This window comes from Psammomys obesus, unplaced genomic scaffold, assembly GCF_907164565.1.
Source record: "Psammomys obesus unplaced genomic scaffold, mPsaObe1.curated_primary_1811, whole genome shotgun sequence".
Lineage (NCBI taxonomy): Eukaryota > Metazoa > Chordata > Mammalia > Rodentia > Muridae > Psammomys > Psammomys obesus.
The window spans coordinates 6,112,625-6,123,221 of NW_026591086.1; the positions used below are offsets into that span (position 1 = coordinate 6,112,625).

At 43.1% G+C, this 10,597-nt stretch overlaps 1 pseudogene; it reads left to right on the forward strand.

Moving 5' to 3' along the window:
- The first annotated feature begins 8,148 nt into the window (after positions 1–8,148).
- LOC129678899 (phosphate carrier protein, mitochondrial-like) lies at positions 8,149–8,879 on the forward strand (annotated as a pseudogene).
- The last annotated feature ends 1,718 nt before the right edge of the window (positions 8,880–10,597 follow it).

The following is a 10,597-nucleotide window of genomic DNA, read 5'->3' on the forward strand; positions in this document are numbered from 1 at the left end:
ACTTGGCAATTATAAGCTAAGGTTCTGCCAGGGACAAGAGGCCCAGCCCATTCCCGGGTCTTCCATCTCCCTACATCTTTCCCACCCCTGAACTGATTTCAAAGGTTGGTAAAGGGCTTTTGTAAAGAGTTCTGTCCCTTGGCTGGTATGGCTGTTTGGTTCTTCCCTTTATCACGGTCTGTTGTCCAGGTTGAGCTATAAAAGTCAGGAAGAGCTATAAAGGCATATGGGGTCTCCAGGACAGATCCCAAAACCTACAGAGGTCCAGTTCCCCATCTGACTTCATTCCTATTTTATACCTACACCTCGGCATGTGCTTCTTGCGAGACCAGGCTCCTTCTGTACATCTTCTCTGCTTTCAAGTTGAGGTGCTAGGAAACAAGGAGTGGACGCTTTATGGCCTTTGCATTTGTCCCAGGGTGAGCAATAGCTTGGCTGAGACTCTGCACTGTCATCAGTTTCGGTGCCTGGAGGGCTCAAGGGGAGAAGGCAAGCACGGTGCACAAAAGGACTCAGGCCCTCAGAACACATTGACTGGCTAGTTTTTGACATGATGCTTTCTAGGGTCAGGATTGGGGGAATTACAGTAGGCCACTTCTTCTAGGAAGGACTCCAGGAGGGAGATACCACTAGTGTTTTGTTCATTCACTCATTTATCAGAGACTTTCTGAGAAGCCATGATGGGCTGGCCACATTGCTTAGGTTCTAGACTACTGTAGTTACAATACAATTTTTTCATTTTCATAACAATTTTATTGGAAGAATAAATTATATGGCAAGACATATGGACTATAATGAACAATGAAGCATTGTAAAGAGGATAGAAGTTGGGTAAGAATCTAGGGTGCTTGGCTTCTCTGTTAAGGTGGACATTGCAAGTGACCAAGATACATGGTGGAAAGCCATGTCTAATGGGTGAAGTTCAGTTCAAAGGCCTGAGGTGGGAGCGTGGTATGTATGCTGGAAAAAGGACAACGAGGATGTTGTGGCCGTAGCAAAATAGACAAGGATGAATTTTCTGGAAGATGAGATGTGGGAAAATGGAGTCAGCATGACTCCGAAGTTTCCATCTGAGAATCTGTATTAGCTTTCCATTATTGCAGCAAACAGCTGAGACAACCACCTTAAATAGAGGAGAAGATGACTTTGGTCCATTGATTCAGAGGTTTTTTGTTCCGACTGAATTGGCCCTGTTGATTTTTGAGCTTACATGGGACTGTGTGTGATGGAAATGTGTGATGGAACAAAGCCGTTCATGTTTTGGTGACCAGGAAGTGGAAAAGACAGGAAGGGGCTGGAGTCCTATTATTGTCTACAAATCCACATACCAAATAAGCTATATTTCTCCCACTGGACTCTACCTCTTACTGGTCAGAAACCCCAGCAACTTAACGAGTTGAGGGACTGTGGTGGTTTGAATAGATATGGTTCCCATAGACTTATGTGTTTGAATTTTGGTCATAGTGAGTGGCACTATTAGGAGCTGTGACCTTGTTGAAAAAAGTGTGTCACTGTGGAGGTGGGCTCTGAGGTCATATATGTGCAAGCTACGTCCAGAGTGGCAATACTCTCCTTCTACTGCTTTTGGATCAAGATGTAGAAACCTTAGCTTCTTCTCCAGCACCATGTCTGATCAAGCCTTCAACATAGAGACCTTTGGGTGACAGGTAACCAAACTATAAATAACGTGATGGGATGGAGTTTCCATTTGATGGAGTGGGGACACTGAATATGTGCCAGGTTGCGGAACTGAGATAACAAGGGGCCAGGCTTTGTGTACCAGTCACTTCCGGACACACTCAGATATACGTAGTGGGAGCTTGCTGATAAAGATTTGAATTTCATTAGCATTTGAAATTCTTCCTTAACCCTTTAAAAAGTAAGAGTTCCTTCAGTGAGGTGTGCTGGTGACACTTTCAATCCCAGCACTAGACAGGGTGACATTCCAGGATTTCTGTGAATTTGAGACCAGCATGGGGTGTGTAGTGAGTGTGAGTCAGCCTGGGCTACGAAGCATGGCCTTTTCCCAACCAACCAACCACACAGAAAGTATAGAACAATCTCCTTGAATATGAAGTATCACAGAGTCAGGGAGTTTCAGGATTATGAAAACTCAGGGGATGGCTCAGCAGCTAGCTGGCTAGCTGAGTGCCCTTGCACCATAAACAAACAAACAAACAAACAAACAAATAAATAACAAACCTGTTTAATGTTTGAGGAAAGTGAGAGTTAGAAGGGAAAAGGGTCAGTGTAATTGTCTATGGTGGGACTTGAACTAGAGTTTCAGTACATTTGCCCATAGGATACTGTTCTGACTGCTGAGAAATGCTGCTTTCATTCTTCCTGCTCTTGTTGGTAGCAGGGAATATGGTACACTATATATGTACGCTACCTAAAATGGTCCTTTTTCAGCAACAGTGGAGCAACAGAGAGCAGGTCTGTGTTGTGTAGCATGGAACTTTTTTCCCCCATTTCCCACTCACCTTGGTGCTAATGCTAGATTTATCTCTGGGTACTACTTACTATCTATATTCTTGGAAGTAAGTGTATGAGCCATTAGGGAAACTGAGAAATTCAGATTTTATCTTGTAGGGTTAAATCACGTGAAACAAAGCAAGCTATTGCTTAGTGAAGCAATTGATCATAATTTCTGAGGAGCAAAGGCAGATCTTCTGGCCAGGAACAGCCTGGCGGTAAGGCATCATAATAAGAAAATGACTTATTAAGTGAAAGACTTAATAGAAGGGAGAGCACAGGCAGCCCCAGGCTCTGTTATCTGTAAAGGTGCATTTCACCACTTTAGTCGGCAAATGTGTTTTACGTCTCTGTGATCAGGCTTGATTTCTCTTCTGTCTTCATACCTCTGCCCATATGGTACCAGCTCCCCATCTGTCAGTTTCTCTGAGTCTTCATAGTTGAGATTTTAATTTGGGTAGTAATAAAAATGGTCACGGTGGTGGTTTGAATAAGAATGGCCCTCATAGGCTCATGCATATGAATGCTTGGTCATCGAGGACAGGCACTACTTGAGAAGGATTAGAAGGTTGTGGCCTTGTTGGAGAGAGTGTGTCACTGGGGTGTGGGCTTTGAGGTTTTAAAAGCCCAAGCCGGACCCAGTGTCTCTTTTTTTCCTGCTTCCTTTGGCTCAAGACGTAGAACTCTCAGCTACTTTTCCAGAACTGTGTCTGCCTGTGTGCTGCCATGCTCCCTGAAGTGATGATAATGGACTAAACCTCTGAAACTCTAAGTACACCCCAGGTGAATGCTTTCTTTTATAAGAGTTGCTGTGGCCACAGTGTCTCTTCACAGGAAACAAACAAACAAACAAACAAACAAAACACTGGCTCAGACAGTCATTAACATCGCAACTTGAAAGGATAGTGTCTCCTTTCTCACCATGCTACTATGGGGTAAGGGAGCACACACTCCACATTAAATAAGAAGCACCGGGTCTATGGCAAACAGTTTCCCTTGAGTTATCATGTCCATTTTAGTACCTCATGATAATTTCCATGGCTGGGTCAGTGCTCTTATCCTCTTTCTTAAGCCTTTTGGAGCCTTCTCTGCTAGTTTCTATATCTGATAACAGGCAGGAATTTTATTTATCTGGTTTCCCAGTCCAGATATTCTGGTGTCACCTCTGATTTTATCCTTCAGGTCTCCACTTCAAATCCCATGGTTTTTAGTTTCAAAATGGAGCCCAGGACTTCTCCTCATCTTCCAGGCCATTGTTTTGTTTGTAGGCACCACAACCTTTTACCCAACCATTGTAATAGTAGTATAAGTGGCCTTTCCTTCTTAGCTATTCTTAGCCCACACGCTTCAACAAAGTAAGCAGAGATAATCTTTCAAAGTTGATCTATTACATTCCTTTACTCAAAACCCTCCAAAGCCTTGTACTTACTGAGACCTATAAGGTCCTCCTAGACCAGGCCCCACTTTCCTCTGTCTTCTAACTTGCCCCTCATCTATTCCTACCAACCAGTTCTCTTCCTTATTTTGCAAACACACTACACAAGTTTTCGCCTAGTATCTTGGGACTTGTTCTGTCTGGAATGGATTGTCTCATAGCTTTCTGTGCCTTTCTTTGATAGGCTGTGAGTCACATGGACGTCTTATATATGCCAGTTCTCTGTAGCTGAAGATTTTGTATTCACAGATAAAATGATAACAAACGTAGATACGATGATAATCATGTCCTGTCCAGCTTTGGACTGAGAGAATCTATGAAGAGACATGGCCAACAGATGCATATCCTTCTGCCTGCACAAGCTGCTGCTCGCCCTTTGTTTTCAAGCTTCTTGCTCTACTCCCTGTAATATTCCCCATTCTCCCAGCCATTTCTCAACCTCTCAGGTTGTTTTCTATTTTCAGATTTTCCAACTCTCCTCTGCCCACATCTTGACCTTTGTCACTGGTGTTTATTTTACCTAGTGCCAATTTTGAACCCCAAACAATCCCGGCACAGATTGCTTACTCTGACTCAGATTTAAGTGGGATGTGTCAAATATCAACTCACTCAGTGTTAGTGTTGGCAAGGTCTTCTGCCTCAGCTCAGTGCTGGCAGCAGAGTTATGGTGAGGTCTGTAAGAAATGACAAGTGTGTCACCGTAGTAAAGGTTATCATTCTCAATCAGATGTATGCTTACTTTCACGCTCTATAATTTGAAACTGTAGTGTAAATAAACTTGAAGCCCATGAAGCAATAGACTGGTTACTGGGATCATGGGAGGGAACTATCTGGATGGTAGGACATGAAGAATGCTAAATGCCAAGTGACATGTGGTCACCGTGAATCTGAAATAAAACAGGGTAACAATTATAATACATTCATACTGAGTGGGTGGGATTCTAAATGATGTATTCAGAATGGCCAAGCCATTTCCAACTGGTGTGTGAAAAAAATAATGAAAAAAAAAAGTTAGAAATACTTTGAAATACAGCAGAGATGAAGAGAGTCAGAAATATGGAAATTGTATAACACCAACATGCTACATCAAATATCTATGACTCTTAGAATTTAAAGTGTAAAGTATCTCTTTTTAAAAACCAGTCTCAGAGCAAAGCACCTGCTGGTGACTGTCCTCTGACCTAGGTAAAACTTCCCAGGTTCCATTTCTGCAGACTGAAAAGAAAGAGCTCGACACCTGACTTATGTATTGTGAGGCTCAGACGGGATAGCATATCTAAACCTACTTTCTAAGCTGGAAGGAAACACACATGCTTTAGGCTTTTGATGAGTAGGCAGAGCTACAGAGATGGAAGGCACTGTAGAGCAGAGAGCTCTCTCTGCTTTGGCCCTTCCTCAGCATTAGCAGCTAATGCTGAGGAAGAGCCAGCATTGTCTGTTGGGTGACTATGCTTGACCTGATGCCCACATCTAACTCTCAAAGATGAAAGCCTGGAATGAGGCAAGTGCTATTGGTCCCAACAGGAAACATGATGGTTTTCATGGCAAGGGTTAGTCCTCAACAGGCTGTTTCTGGAGCATCACCTTGTCGTGGGTAGCGGCTGCTCTGGACTCTGTTGCATTCTGATTACTTAAGGGATTTGCATCCACTTCCTGTCATTGCTTCTGTTCTGCAACACAGGAAGGCACCTTCACCTCAGCTCAGGTAGAGAACAGCTAGCCCTACCTCAGGAATTTCTGCTTCATTGGTGAGACTTTAATTTGTACATCTTCGAGGCCCGAATACACAGTTTTTCTAGAGACTCAGACAGAGTGATCAAGATTCATTCTTCTATAAGCAAGATCTCACTGGACACCAACATCTGTGTCCTTAAAAGCTATGTTGAACTTCCTTGATTGTTACAACTGTCTGCCCACACTTGATGGCAGAGCCAAGTAAATAGTGCAAGAGACTGTGTGTGTCTAGTGGTCCCCAAAGAGACTGATGTGAATCTGTATTTCAGATTTCCAAGGTTTTCTCTAAGTACCGTGCTAACTGATTGCATCACTGGAGTATCCATTTTCAAGGTTTTCAATGCAACATTCCAACCCAGTCTTTATAATGGCAAGTTGGAGGCTTTTGGTTCTACTGTTGTGTACAAAGAAGGACGGGAACATGGACTCATGGAAAGGCGTCCAGCATTGCCAAGTATGTTGTGAAGGCATGCCAAGCCCTCAACCACAGGGAATGTCAGCTTCCCAGTGAAATGTATGTAACGCCCTCTTCTCTGACAACATGGAGTTAAAGAGTGTTACTGTGGACAAGATCCAGTCTTTAACGTCCAGTCTTTAACGCTATCATCTCTTCTTGGCCCTTAACAAATCTTTATTTATATTAAGGATTTCCCCTTCTTGCCCTCTCATCTTCTCCCTTCTCCCTCTCTCATTACCAAGAGATAGTTGGGGTACATTGGGGTGAGGTTGCTTACTTTCCTTTTTTTTTTTTTTAATTTCTGTTGGTAGAGATATTTGTTTCCCAAGCAAAGCCTCTGAACCAATTCCCAGCAAAATATTGGCAAATGAATTTACTCAATGCCAAGGAGAGGTTAACAAGTTTTGAAGTGTTTGTGGCATGCTTCATGGGTGACTGCTGAAGGGTGGATGAGCCTCATTTCTCCAAATGTCAGGACAATGTGATTTCTTCTAATTATAAGCTCATCCTGGCCTGCCAAAGAGAATGAACTCAGTGGGTGGACGCAGCTAACTGTGTTCACAGGGACATGGTGATTATTAAGCTTCGCAACAATGCAACGGAAATCTCAGCCCAGGCTGTGGAAGCAACAGATGACAGTGGGTGGGATGTTGAAGTGACTTATTCAAATTTGTCCAGATTTTTTGATATTTTACATTCAAGCCAGGCTTTATCAGAACTGTCTGGGCTTGTTGGGTTGCTAGCCCATAAAAATAAGATTTATTGGACACTTAGTCATTATTAATCATTCCTGGGTTATTTTTTCTTGTGTCAATCCCTGAAGAACAAGGTTTTTTTTTTTTTTTTTGTCACAAGGTGATATGTAGGAACACAGGACTTTATGTTATGGGCTCATCTATAGGTGACTAACAAATAGAAACATCCTTTTTATTATTTCTTTTAAATCTAATTTCTAACTTATAAATCTAAAAAATTGAAACATGGCCACAGAGTCTCCCCAGCACCAGTTAGAGTCTTGATATATCTGGCACTAGGTTTTTCATAACGTAATGACTCTCACACACAAACATAGGCTAATGGCACCCAATGCCCAGGGGGACCTGCTTGTTGAGTGAAATAATTCTATCAATCCTGTAACAATGTGCTTTTCATTACTGTTTGGACTCTTTAAATTTGGGCACAGACCTTCACCTCTCTGAAGGGAACTGTTGGACTCCAGTCAGATTTGCTACAGGAGAGTAGGAGTTCTGAAACTTAGAGATTAGAAAGCTTGACAAATGCTATCAAAGCTTCTTGTGGGAACAGTTTGTTCTAAAGAGCTCTTCGGTTACATTTAGGCATGAGAAGGGTGGGCTAAGGAGGAAAAGTTAATCTAGCCTTTAGGATTCTGGACTGAAGTAGCTCATAGCATGTGGGTATCAATGTGAAGATAGATACCCGATGGCTGAAGAGACAGCTCAGCCTAAGAGCACCTGCTGCCTATGCAGAGGACCCAGGTTCCCTTCCAGTGCTCATGTGACTATTGCAAAGTGTCTCCAGTCCAGTTTCAGAGGATGCCATGCTCTCTTTCTGGCCTCTGTGGGTACAGCACACACATGGTACCTGGGCATATGTAGGCAAAATAAATATATACATAAAAAATAATATTCACTCTTCTATTCCTTGAATCTTTGTCATTGCAGAATTTTTTTGTGTGTATCCCTTGAAGACTCGGCAATTTAATAAATGTGAACATTTTAGTCTTCACTCTTGAAATAATAATATCAATGGGAACTTGCCATTTATCAGGGACCTAGGACTTAAAGTTATCTGTTCTGTGAGTCCTACATCTTAAATAATTTTATTTAAGTCATCCTGAAAAATCCAGTATAAAAGGAATCAGGCAACTTTGGTCAGAATAAAGCTTTGCAGAAAGGGCAAGGCACGGTTCATCAGTGCAACATTGTTGAAAATAATTTGTGTCTTCGAAGGGGAGGGAGCCATTCCACCTCCGTGAGAAGCAGCCCTGCATAGTGAGCAGTTGGGTGTTCTCCATATCAGGCAAGATATGGTCTCACCCTTGCCTTACCAGGCAGTGGCAAACCTCTTCAAAGCTCCACACCTGCAGCTGAGGCCTGACTGGCTCTCTGGCCCCGGCAGCCCCTCCTCCCCTTGGCTGGCCCCATTGCTCTTGCCACCTGCTGCCACTGCCTTGGAAGAGTGCACTTTTGAATTTGGCCCCATGGAGTATTACTGCACCGTGTGGCTTTGGTGGGGTCATAGGTCGTGGGGTACTGCCGTTGCTCCCTTGGATTTTGTAAAATGCCGCATGCAGGTGGACCTTCAAAAGTGCAAGGGCATGTTTGATGGTTTCTCTATTACACTGAAAAGGTGGTGTTTGTGTTTTGGCTAAAAGATGGACTCAACTTTGGTTATTTTATGAAAGGGCTCTGCAAGTTTTTTTTTTTTTTTTTTTTTTTTTTTTTTTTTAATGAAGTCTTCAAAGTCTTATATAGCAACATGCTTGGTGAGGAAAACACCCATCTATGGCACTCTGTTCTATATTTGGCTGCTTCTGACAGTGCTGAGTTTTTTGCTGACATTGCCCTGGCTCCTATGGAAGCTTATAAAGTTTTCATTCAATCCCAGCCTGGCCGTGCTAACGCATTGAGGAAAGCCGTTCCTCAAAATGTATAGAGAGAAGGGCTTAAGTGCATTTTACAAGGGCATTGCTCCTCTGTGGATGAGACAGAGCCATACACCATGATGAAGTTCTGTAGGCCATCTATGACTCTCTAAAGGTCTACTTCAGGCTCCCTCACTCTACCTGAGAGTCTCTGAAGAAGCAGCTTGGGTTAACTGAGCAGATACATCAAAGTAACATGGGCCGAATTCTCTTTTTGATCGGCGTTGAGGAACTTCTGTATATTGGACTGTGCAGACAAGTGTCTGTCCCTGATGTTAATTACTGTCTGCTCCTGATATAATTACCCTTGCTTAAGGCAAGAGTTTCAAACTTGCTGCTAAATAAACCCATCTGTTCATAGGAAAAAAAAAAAAAAAACTATGTCAAGGAGCTTTGATGGTTGGGGAGATGGCTCGGTAGGTAAGAGCAGTGACTTCCCAAGCGTGAGTACCTGAGTTCAAATCCTAAGCACCCACAGAACAACCAGGCATGGCTACACATGTCTGTAACTCCAGTACTGAGGGAGATGGGGCAGAGATCGGTGGATCCTGAAAGACGGCTGGCCAGCCAGGTCGGACTAACCATTGGTGTGCTTCTCGGTCAGGGAGAGCCCCTGCCTCAAGGCAATGAATGAGGTGTGAATGATGGAGTAAGATGCCAGAAGTCCCCCTCTGGTCTTTGCATGTGGACACCCACATGCCCACATACATGCACCACACAACACACACCCATCCACCACTGGCAAACTTTGATGCTGGAAATTATCTGTGCACTTGAACACGTATTTTATGTAATTATTAATACTATTTAATTTGCGTTGAAGTCACATATGCAAATTAATGCACTCATTGGTTTCTTATCTTCAGAGTAAGTGAATCATTTATCTGTTGCTTTGTTCCTGTTTAATATGGAATATGAACTAACACTTGCGCCTGCTGTAGGCTGAGAATTTTCTGCTTTTATTATTTGCGTGTGTGTCTATGTACAGCATGTTTGGGTATGGGCAAGCACATTGTGTGTGGGTCTGAGGATAGCATTTTGGAGTTGATTGTGTCCTTCCACTGTGGGATCCGGGGATGAAATTCAGGTTGTCAGGTTGACAAAGCAAGGACTTAATGACTTTGGGGTCTGAATGGTCTGGCATCTGTCATAGATGTCAGCGGAGGACCTCAGCTTCCATAGCCTGCAGGTCAAGAAGGGGAAACTTACAGAATAATCGTGATCCCAAGGTTGTGCCGCCTGTGGCTGCACTGAACTCTAACCTGACGGTGTTGTCCAACCTCTGCACTTCTAAAGACAGAGGGATCTTGGAAGTGGAGGAATTTTGTGTAGTCTTAATAAAATAACTCACTTAAAAATAACTTCTGGGCAAGTTATATAAACCACCAGGAAAAAGAACTTGTTCCAAACTGGAACTAGCAACCTATTTGTTGTGGAAACGACTATCCGAATGTTTTAATACTGTCTGTGCACTGACTGGCAGCAGACTAAAACACACCAGAAATAACTCCTTAAAAAAAAAATCAAACACGCAAGTTTACCACTAGAAGAGCACTTGCTGAGTTTATGTACACTGTGGCTGTGTGGCAGAGGGAGTCGGTTTTGTATTTGAGCCTCACCTCACCATGTAAGTGATGCCCTAGAGATAAGCATGTTAAATGGAGGATACATGACATGACTCTGCTCTCTCTCCTCTGAAAGGAAACAAAGGAATCGGATGGACATCCTTATAATCTGAGTTGTCCACCATGGGTTGATCTGGGGGTGTGTGTGTCCTGTCGGGATTCACAGTGTGTGCTTGGGAGCCCCAGTTCTGTGATCTAACTGCTGA